We start from the raw sequence: 11,806 nt of genomic DNA, 5'->3' as shown, positions 1-11,806 counted from the left end.
ACGACCAAAATTTGTTCTCAAGTCAAGTGGGTCTCAAATGGGTCCATGCCTTTACTGAAACCGTTAGAGAGCAGTTTTGATTGTACTTTTTTCATATGTATACACATGTTGAGCTTTGAATATCCCATGTACAAACCATAAAAAAATATTATTATTATTTATTTATTTGTTATAGTTATTTATTATTACCAGTAAAACGATATGTGCATTGCACGTGAGTAAAATCTAATTTAAAATTAATACTCATCAAAATAATTAAATAATTATTTTCTCAAATGGTAATTAAAATAATCACACTGATATATTAATTAAGATTAACATATTACAAGATTAAATAATGATAAAAATTTACAAAATCTTTACAATAATAAGTTAGAAAATTATTCTATAAAATATAATTAGCAAAACTCTAAAAGATCAATGAACATAAAATTAACACAATGTAAATGAGATAAAAATAATATTTATTAATTAAATAATTCAATAGGAATTCAATTAGTGATAGATGTATTTTTAAACTCCTAAAATAATATCAAAATCAAGACTATTTATCGTGATTTAGATGATTATAATTGCACCAATTTAATTAAGTAATAAAATTGTATATTAGAAGAAAATATCGTGATGCTTTTGAAAATAATAATAAAAAAAAAAACTGAAGAAAAAATTAAAACTTTTACATATCAAAAACTTTCAGCAATAAGTTCAATTCAAAATCAAGTCCAACCCAAACACCAAAAATATTGAAACCCGATGTATTACTCAAAACAATAAATTAAGATTGAACCAAAAATTTTAAAAATAATAATAATAAAAAATGAAAAAAAAAATTAACATATCAAAAACTTTCAGCAACAACTTCAATTCAAAATCAAGTCCAACCCGAACACAAAATATATTGAAACCTTCACTCAAACTAATAAATAAAGAATGAACCAAAAATTAAAAATTAAAACGGGAGAAAAAAATTACCATCCAAAGTAAACTTACAAAGAGTAAAATAAAAATAAAAACTAAAGGAAAAAAAAAAAAAAAAAAAAAACAAAATAATAATGCTTCTAAAAAGAAGAAGTAAAGAAAAAAAATTAACAATCCAAGTTAAACTTATCAAATAAAAGTGTATATTAAAAGAAATATCATGATGCTTTTGAAAATAATTTTAAAAAAAAAAATTGAAGAAAAAATCAAAACTTTTACATATAAAAAACTTTCAGCAACAAGTTCAATTCAGAGTCAAGTCCAACCCAAACACCAAAAATATTGAAATCCGAAGTATGACTGAAAACAAAAAATTAAGATAAAACAAAAAAAAAAATTAACATACTTTTTTTACTACTATTTAATAAAAATAAAAATATTATTATCATTATTATTATTATTTTATTTAAATTTTTTATTGACGCTACAAAAGAGTAGTTGCAAAGTTATAAAAAGGGACCTACACCATATTTTGGGATATACTAGAGAGACACTTTGGTGTGAGAAATGTGCAAGGTTATCAGCCTATTTATTCTTAAAAAAAACTATTACTATATCTCTTTTTTCATTGAGTGTATGTGAGAATATTTTTTATTGAGTTTGAGGCAACTTTGAAGACAAGACTAGTACAACATTGTCTCTCTTCGGACGTGCCTAGAGAAGAACACTGGCTGATATGGGTTGTATCTTGGAGCCATATTGGACCGCTATCACCTACACGTAGGGAGGCCATTCGACTTTAGGACAATGTTTGTCATACGACTTTAGGACAGTGCTTGAATGCCTCTCATTATCCAGGCCAGTTCTTTCCTATTTATTTTTTTATCATTGGTTTCTTATCTTAATTTCTATTGTTGATATTATTGTACAAACTAATATTCTATGATTCATTGTTGTATTCATGATGTTCAAATTGATGTATTACTCATTTTAATATATTATCCAAGGTGTTTTATTATCAATTCATGTTGATGTATTATCCTTTGACATTTTATTCTTTTTGTAGTATGAATAATAATTTTATGTGATATGATTATAATGTGTTATATTTATGTGCAAATTTTCCCAATAACTTTTGCATATAAAAAACTTTCAGTAACACGTTCAATTCAAAATCAAGTCCAACCCAAACACCAAAATTATTGAAACCCAATGTATGACTCAAAACAACAAATTAAAATTGAAAAAAAAAAAAAAAAAAAAAAAAAAAAAAAAAAAAAAAAAAAAAAAAAAAAAAAAAAAAATTAACATTAGAAAAACTTTCAGCAACAAATTCAATTCAAAATGAAGTTCAACTCAAACACAAAAAACATTGAAACCTTGGCACAAACTAATAAATTAAGAATGAACCAAAAATAAAAAATAAAAACTGCAGAAAAAATTTACAATCCAAAGTTAACTTACAAAGAGTAAATAAAATTTAAAACTAAAGGAAAAAAAAAACAAAATAATAACGCTTCTAAAAAGAAAAAGTAATGAAAAAAATTAACAATCCAAGTTCAACTTATCAGATCAACAACCACTATTGCTACCTTCTCAATACCAATTGTAAAGACATCAATTATAAAGAGAAAAAATATGTGACGGCCCTAGTTTTACAAACCAGTGTGTCCGGTGATGACCCGAAGGTTGATCTTATAACGAATCCCGAATGCAGAAACAAAAGACAAAATGAAGGTCTTTAGAGATATAACACATATCAAAGACGCCAAAATGACCTTTCATGAGGTCACGGAACTCAAAGAAAACAAAGTGCGGAAGCGAAGTTTTAAAAATGGACAAATGCAACCCTAGAGGTAAAATGGTCATTTCAAAACAAAAGTGGGTACCATCGTGCACACCATTGAAAAGATAACAAAAAATTAATGAAGTTAGACTCAAGAATCACTTGATTCGAAATCCGAACGAAGGAGTTATGGTCAAATGAAAATAGGGCATCAAGGCTGCCATGGGCGCGCACCAGCCGATGCACGCCGCACGTTGTGCATGCGGCTAGCACCCTGACTGTGAGATATTATTTATTTTTGGCAATTATCGTTGACATAACAAATCCAAGTTGAGTTGTAATTGTAATAGTTGTTTTACAAGTCATCGAGGTCGACAAGGACTACAGAATCGGGAAAGATTTGAATTTGCCATACTTGAAGAGTTTGTGATGAAAGAGGATAAGGACACTACATTAAAAAGGAATATGAACAAGGTTGGAAGTTCTACACTTTCCATGTTAGTCTACAATTTTCGTAAGATGAAACAAGACTGAAAGAATTCGACCTTTCAAAACTGCCAACCTTGAACCGATTTAGCTTCTTTGAACTGGGTCAAGGTGTTCAAGTTTGATACACTACCAAACTTGAACCGGTTCAGCTTCCTTGAACCGGTTCAAGATGTCCTGTTTGCAATACAATTGCAGTTTCCTTCTTCTGATTTATTTCCAAGTTGGTATAGAATTGTACCAAATCCTATGCACGAACTTTACCTTATTTTTAAAGGGATTAAGTCATTCTATACTTTATATAAACCATGTCATATACATTGGTTTAGATACGACTTTTGTTATACAGATTCTTCATCATTAAAAGCCTTAGGAAGTTTCTTTCTTTCAGAAAATTAAAGTTAAGTTTTCTGTAGTCTTCCTAGAACATACACATATTCACCTAGATAGGTTAAAATTGTGGAGTTCGAATCCTGATCGTGATCATACAGTTGTATCAATATCGATCAGACGAAGCAGATCTTCTTCTAAATCATTCAGACAGTTGAAGAACAGAGGTAAATGCAATCACAATTTTAAAAGGGTTGGAGCATTCGTGGAGTGTTGTCTGATCTACCTACTACTCTTTTACAAATATCAAGTGTCAATCTGAGATCAAGTTGCTGTTGGACGAGGAGTTGCAAAGCCAGAGGATCGTCAGCGGTTGGTGTGATGTAGAACGATATGGTGTGAGCCAGAGTCAAAGTTCAGTATACTTTGTTTCAAACATAGTGGATTGATTTACTTTAGACTGCACAGTCCATGAGGTTTTTCCCATAACAGTTGACGTATTTTATCAACTGGGGTTTCTTCGCTAAAATCCTGGTGTCATCTCTAACTTTATAGTCTACATTATTTTATCTGCATGTGATTAACTGTTTAATTGTTAAAACATAAAATAAGCAAAGTTGTTAAGGACACAGATCTGTTTTATAAACAAACAAAAACTTTCTAAGTAATTTCCGCTGCGTACGACTCACAATTTGGTATCAGAGCAGATCTTTATACACTGAGTTGATCCTTGTTAGAAAGTTTTGTTTTGTTTTTCAAAAATTATTTTAAACATTATGTCTTATGCGTTGAAAGAAGGTAGTTCTAATCAACGTGGTCCCTTATTTGAAGGAGATAATTACAATTTTTGGAAATCTAAGATGAGAGCCTATTTGCAAAATTCTAGTGGTAAAACTTAGGTAATTGTTGAATTTGGTTATAAACCTCGAACAGTTGATACAACTGTGGATGGTAAAATAGTCAAAGAATTGAAAGATACTTTTGCTTTTACTGCTATTGAAACTGAGCGTAATGTTACTAATGGCAAAGCTTTATATTCAATTATTAATTCTGTTGTTCCATCTGAATATGCTAGAATTTCTGATTGTAAAACTGCTAAAGAAGCTTGGGATAATTTGCAGGTTACTCATGAAGGAACTTCAAAAGTGAAGTTATCCAAAATCCAGTTGCTCTCTCATAAATTTGGCAACATTGTGATAAAACAAGATGAATCATTTTCTGACTTTTATTCTAGTCTTCTTGAAATAATATCTGAACTGCATCACTTAGGGAAAAAGTTAGTGATAAAAAAATCTGTAAGAAAATCTTAAGATCTTTACCTAAAAGATTTCAGATTAGAGTTGAAACCATCTCTGAACAATAGGATTTGACTACTTGTCAAGTTGATTAGATGGTAGGTTCATTAAAAACGTTTGAGATGCAGAATTTTGATTTAAGTCAAAAGGAGAAAAATCTTGCATTGAAATCTACACAGGTTGAGAATTCTGTGGATGACCACTCTGATGATGATCTTGCATCTTGTCAAGACAATTCAGTCAGATTTTGCAGAGACAACAGAGGAAAAGGAATTGCAATATGGCTAATCCTCGAAACTTTGACAAAACATCAAAGTTTAGGTTTAATGAAAAGAAAGTAGAAGAATCTAAAGAAACTGAATTCACATGTTGGAATTGTAGTGGCAAAGGCCATACATCCACTGTTTGTCCTACTCTTAAGAAAGAACAAAAGGATAGAAATAAAGGGAAAGCAATAAAAGTTTCTATGTCTAAAAATTCTACTTTAAGTGATAGTGATTTTCCTCAAGATAATTCTAACAATTTTTCTTATGTCGCTTTTCTTGATAGAGGTCCTCATGTCATGTCTTTATCTGATTCTGATATTTCAGATAACGAAGCCAATGAAATTCATGATGAACAGGTGCAAGAGGCTGAAAAGGACGATGAAAGATTGAAGAAGATGGTCAAAGAAACCATTGAAGTCAAACAGGCAATCAATAAGTTTGCAAAGGAGCTTATGCAAGCAAAAAGGGAGAATGAAGATCTAAAGAAGCAGATTGATGAAGGCAAAAGGAAGGATGTTGAAAGCAAGTCTATCATCGCTAAGCTTAAGAAACAGATCATCATTCTTAAGGATAAGGTAAGTGTTGCTAGCTCATTAAAGGAATGTCTTGCTTTGAAAAATGATTATCTTGAAATTGAGTTGAAATCTGAAAAAGATAAATTGAAAGGGTTCAATATGAGTCAAAACAGTTTAAATAAGATAATCAACATAGGTAAGGATGTGAATGATAAAACAGGTTTAGGATTTGTTAAAGGTTCTTCCAGTATCCAAGGTAAAATAACTTTTGTTAAACCTGCTTTTGTGCCTAAACCATGTTTGCCTAAACCATGTTTGGCTGATGCATCACATCTTGTTATGTCTTATGTGCCTAAATTGTTGCATTACATTTTTTGTGGAAAGAATGGACATAAGTATGACTCATGTATTCACAGGAAAAAGAAAGACTTTTCTAAAATTCATTCTCAAAATTCTTACGCTAAGAAAAAGGGGTATTCTAGGAAGAAAAAGAATATGTTACCTAAGTTTTCTAAAGCTAATGATTTGCCTAAGAAAGAGGTAAAGAAAGAAAAAGAATTTCAGGAAGTAAGAGTGAGAACTGTGTGGATCAAAAAGTCTGATTTGATCAATTATGTGCCTGTTGAGTCCATGGAACAAGTTTCCAAGAGAACTTCACCTTTAAACTGAGACCTATAAAATTCAATGATCATGGCTTGTGTTTAAAATAAAATTTAGAGGCCATTGGATCACTTGTTTAGGTTTAATTAGGGTTTGAATTTCTGATCATATTTTTCTTGATCTGCGTGTGAATTTTTTTTTGAAGAATTCATGATCTATCTTTGAATGCAAATAGAGACACATGATAATTTGAATAAAAATAGATTCTTGGTCTGTAATCTATACAGTGAAAGATGATTTGCATTATTTAAGGGATTTTTAGATTTAAATCTCTTAAGTCCATAGGCTTTTGTGCACTAGTCCATCTTTGACAAATTTGGTTGAAAATCTTTTGATCTGTTAACTAGGGTTTATTGTTCACAAAAGCTATAAAGGTTATTGTTTAAAAACATAGGAGCTAAAAACAAGATAAAAAGATTGAAAAAATTCAGCTTGAAAAGAAAGGAAAAAAATGCTGGATAAGTTGCTAAGGAAAAGGCTACCTATTGAGATTTGATCGAAAGCTCCCATTAAACTGTGAATTGAAGCGAAAAGTGGAAATAAGTTGAGTTGGGGAATTGCTGATTACCCTTTAGAGTGAAAGCCGCCTTGCTAAAAAAAAAATTGCTCAAAACAATTTTATCTTGATATTTTTTTATCAATAAGGTTTAGACAATGATCTGTTGAATTTCAACTGAAGATGGATGAGATTGGATTTCACATACACACATGAACTTGCTAGATTAATTTGTAAACTTTTTGGTAAATTTTGCAAGCTTTGTGATTACTTTCTAAGTTTTGAAATTTGTTGAAAAATCTGTGGAGTTAAATATTTATTCTCTGCGATAATCTTAAAATTCTCTGAAAGGATTTTGAATCGTCTGTTGACCAGATGATTTTAATGATTGGTGATTTTAGTTTTAGTCTTAGTCTTATTTTTAAAAAAAAAAAAACAAAACAAAGAAAAAATTGAAAATTTTGAAAAATTCAAAAAGATTTTAGTTTTTTGGTTTTTAATATGTTTTAGTTGCTAGGTATCACCGATGTGTTAAAAGCTTCTGGAATTAGAAAAGATTCCCAAAAATACACTGCTGTTTCAAGACTAGAAGTCTTGAACCGGTTCAAGCTTAGTGCACAAGTGTGCACTGCCCTTCTTGAACCGGTTCAAGAAGGCTAAACTGGTTCAAGGGCACGGGATTTGGGTTATAACTTGCTGCTTGCTTTATTTTTGCACACTCAATCTATCTCTCTTGCTCTTTCTAACTCCCCTTCACTCCATCGATTCGCACACATACATATATACATCATATATATTACATCTTTGTCATCATTCCATGCTATAATATTGATCATTCTATGCATTGGAGATTGAAATCAAAGATTGAAGAAATTGTGTGAAGAATTGAAGTTGAAAAAATGGGTTTCAATGGGTTTTATGAAGTTTGGGTTTAAAACTTAAAGGATTGGTTAATCGTTTGAGTGGATTGAAGAGATTGAAGCTTGATTATACTTGGGGGATACTACTTAGTATTTGTTGATTGATTTTGGGGTGAAGTGAAGATCTATACAAGGTTTTATACGAACACTTTTAAGGTTGCACACCAAGTGTTTGATAAAATTACTGAACAAGTTACAAAACTTCAAAGCAACAAATCTTATGAAGAACATGCCTCCTAAATTGTCTAGAGAAGTTAAAGGAAAAGGAATTGAAACATCTAGACCACCAAAGAGATCTAGAACCGGCATTTCTATTCAAGAACCTCAAAGTGGTTCTCAAGCTCCAAGCATGGCTCCTATTCGGTATCCTTCAATTTCTAGCACTGGAAGGATTGAATTTACAACATCACATTTTTACAATGAAGAGGCTTGGATAGTGTATAATTCTGTTTACAAAGATAGGCCAATCAAAACAGAGAGAAATGTTAATCTCACGAAGCTTCAAGACACTGCAGGACAAGCTCTTTTGAACTACATCAAAGCTCATCATTGGCTTTATTTCACTAGACTTGGTAAAGGCATGTATTGTCCAGATATGATTAGCTATTTCTATGCTAATATCCGTGAAGTTCATAACTCCCACTTCATTGTATCATTATTTGGAGTTGATTATACAGTTGATGAGCAAGATATTATATCTATTCTTGGCCTTCCAGAACACCGTCAGTTGGCAGGACATACTCTGTCTTTGACAGATTCAGGACCTTCTATTTCTCGGATTGTTCCAAAGATATGTGTGCCGAACTCAACCGTAAATCAGGATATAATCCCAGCCCGATTTCTGACCGATGAAGCTGCGTTCTTTCACTTGTTTGCTATGGCAAATCTGGGCTACTTCGGGAAGAAGGATGAGTTATTTTGCTGCATTACTCTATTGTGCAGCTTATCATTACTCATTACAAGAAAATTTCACGTAAGTACTTTTCTCCCTTTCCGATGATCATCATAGAAATTCTGAAAAAGAAGAATGTGCCGATTCCTCCAAGGGCTAATCATAAGCCTATCATGACTGAGTTAGACCCTCGTACTTTGGACAAGTCAAAAACTGCTCGGGAGAATGCTAAAAGGGCACGGAGATCTATTGATGAGGGGTAGTCACAAATTTCAGAAACTTCTCAGCTATTTGTTTCAAAGGGAGTTTTCATGAAAGCTGATGCCAACCTCATGTATTCCCATCTTCTTCAGCATCAAAACTCATTATTTGAAAAGATGATGGTTAAGATTCGAGATCTCAAACTTCAGGTAGCTTAACTGAGAGGACAACCATCTGGGGTTCCGAAGGAGGATGTCTACCAGCCTGTGCCTCCAGATCCGTCTCTGCAAGCTGACGATGAGGGAGATGATGAAGATGGGGCTGAGTTTACAGCTGAGGATGAAGAGGATGAGGATGGAGAAGAGAGTGGTGAAGACTAGAGATGATGTTACCTATCTCTGAGTGGTTGAGGAGACATGATGCTACTTTTATTGATTATTTCTCATGCATCATGACATCATGTTTTGTTTAATTAGTGCACCACTTGTCTATGTTTTTGGATATTCTGCGAATATGCTTTCCTAGACTTTCTTATGCTTATCTGAATTGTGCTTTAATTGACTTCTTTGACTTGGTATTTACTGTTCTCCCATTCTTTTCACTCCTTTGTTAATTTGTTACAAAAAGGGGGAGTCTACCTGTGAATGTCCTGTGAATGTGAGGGGGAGATCAAATGGAAAATTGAATATTCATTTAAGGGGGAGTTTTATAAATTTATTTGTTAAACTTCACTGGTAGTTGTTGCTTGACAGTGTGCAGGAAACAGGTTAAATGTTGCATCTAAGAAGAACAGTGTTCCTATTCTAGTTTTTTCCTTCAAGCAAATAATGTAATTTACTTTTCTGCTTTGGGTAGATTTCAAAATTATTTTTAGGGTTTTGTCACGAAATTGCCAAAGGGGGAGATTGTGAGATATTATTTATTTTTGGCAATTATCATTGACATAACAAGTCCAAGTTGAATTGTAATTGTAATAGTTGTTTTACAAGTCATTGAGGTCAACACGGACTACAGAATCAGGAAAGATTTGAATTTTCCATACTTGAAGAGTTTGTGATGAAAGAGGATAAGGACACTACATTAAAAAGGAATATGAACAAGGTTGGAAGTTCTACACTTTCCATGTTAGTCTACAATTTCTGTAGGATGAAACAAGGCTAGAAGAATTCGAGCTTTCAAAACTGCCAACCTTGAACCGGTTCAGCTTCCTTGAACCGGTTCAAGGTGTTCAAGTTTGATACACTGCCAAACTTGAACCGGTTCAGCTTCCTTGAACAGGTTCAAGATGTCCTGTTTGCAATACAATTGTAGTTTCCTTCTTCTGATTTATTTCCAAGTTAGTATAGAATTGTACCAAATCCTATGCACGAAATTTACCTTATTTTCAGAGGGATTAGGTCATTTTATACTCTATATAAACCATGTCATATACATTGGTTTAGTTACGACTTTTGTTATACAGATTCTTCATCATTAAAAGCTTTAGGAAGTTTCTTTCTTTCAGAAAATTAAAGTTGAGTTTTCTATAGTCTTCCTAGAACATACACATATTTACCTAGATAGGTTAGAATCGTGGAGTTCGAATCCTGATCGTGATCATACAGTTGTATCAATATCGATCAGACGAAGCAGATCTTCTTCTAAATCATTTAGACAGTTGAAGAACAGAGGTAAATGCAATCACACTTTTGAAAGGGTTGGAGCATTCGTGGAGTGTTGTCTGATCTACCTGCTACTCTTCTACAAATATCAAGCATCAGTGTGAGATCAAGTTATTGTTGGATGAGGAGTCGCAAAGCCAGAGGATCGTCAGCGGTTGGTGTAGTGTAGAACGATAGGGTATGAGCTAGAGTCAAAGTTCGGTATACTTTGTTTCAAGCATAGTGGATTGGTTTACTTTGGACTGCACAGTCCACAAGGTTTTTCCCATAACAGTTGACGTATTTCATCAACTGGGGTTTCCTCGCTAAAATCCTGGTGTCATCTCTAACTTTATACTCTGCATTATTTTATCTGCATGTGATTAACTGTTTAATTGTTAAAACATAAAATAAGCAAAGTTGTTAAGGACACAGATCTGTTTTATAAAATAAACAAAAACTTTCTAAGTAATTTCCGCTGCGTATGACTCACACTGACAAGCCACAGGACCTGCACCAGATTTCTAAGGTTCAAATGGGATTTTGAGTGCTTAAATGGCAATTTTTGGAAAAAAAAAAAATTTGTGAAATGACACCCCCCCCCCCCCCCCCCCCCCCCGGGCCGCCCAAATCATATTTTCTAAGTGACTATGTCACAAGAAGTTCTTATTTTTCAAGTGAAATACCCAAAATACTCAAATAGTCAATCTTTACTCATTAAAACACTCTTCTTGATGTCAAAGGGAACTCGAATAAGTTTAACTCAAAAATCTTATTTTCTTTCAAAGATTCAATCTTTAATCATTAAAAAGGTCTAGTAACATAAAAGGTACCTTAATTGAGGTATTTTCATTCAAAGATTCAATCTTTACTCATTAAAACACTATTCGCAACTTCAAATGGTACTCGAATAAGTTTAATTCAAAACTCTCATTTTCTTTCAAAGATTCAATCTTTAAACATTAAAAAGGACTACTGACATAATAGGTACCTTGATTGAAGTATTTTCATTCAAAGATTCAATATTTACTCAATAAAAAACTAACGTGACTTTAAAGAAAACTTGAATAAGTTTAACTAAAAACTCTCATTTTCTTTTAAAAATTCAATCTTTTTATACTAAAAATGTCTAGTGACTTAAAAGGTATCTTGATTGAGGTATTTTCATTCAAAGATTCAATCTTTACTCATTAAAACACTATTCGTGATGTCAAAGGAAACTCAAATAAGTCTAACTCAAAACTCTCATTTTCTTTCAAAGATTCAATCTTTAAACAGAAAATATTGAGGTATTTGCATATAAAGATTCAATTTTTACTTATTAAAACATTCTTTGCGACTTCATAGGGAGCTCGAATAAGTTTAACTCAAAACCCTCATTTTCTTTCAAAGATTCAAACA

Source organism: Cornus florida, unplaced genomic scaffold (assembly GCF_030987335.1).
Source record: "Cornus florida cultivar Cherokee Brave unplaced genomic scaffold, ASM3098733v1 CherokeeBrave_3.0.0_Hap2_Chr06, whole genome shotgun sequence".
Classification (NCBI taxonomy): Eukaryota; Viridiplantae; Streptophyta; class Magnoliopsida; order Cornales; family Cornaceae; genus Cornus; species Cornus florida.
Note: the sequence above shows the minus strand (reverse complement) of the source record.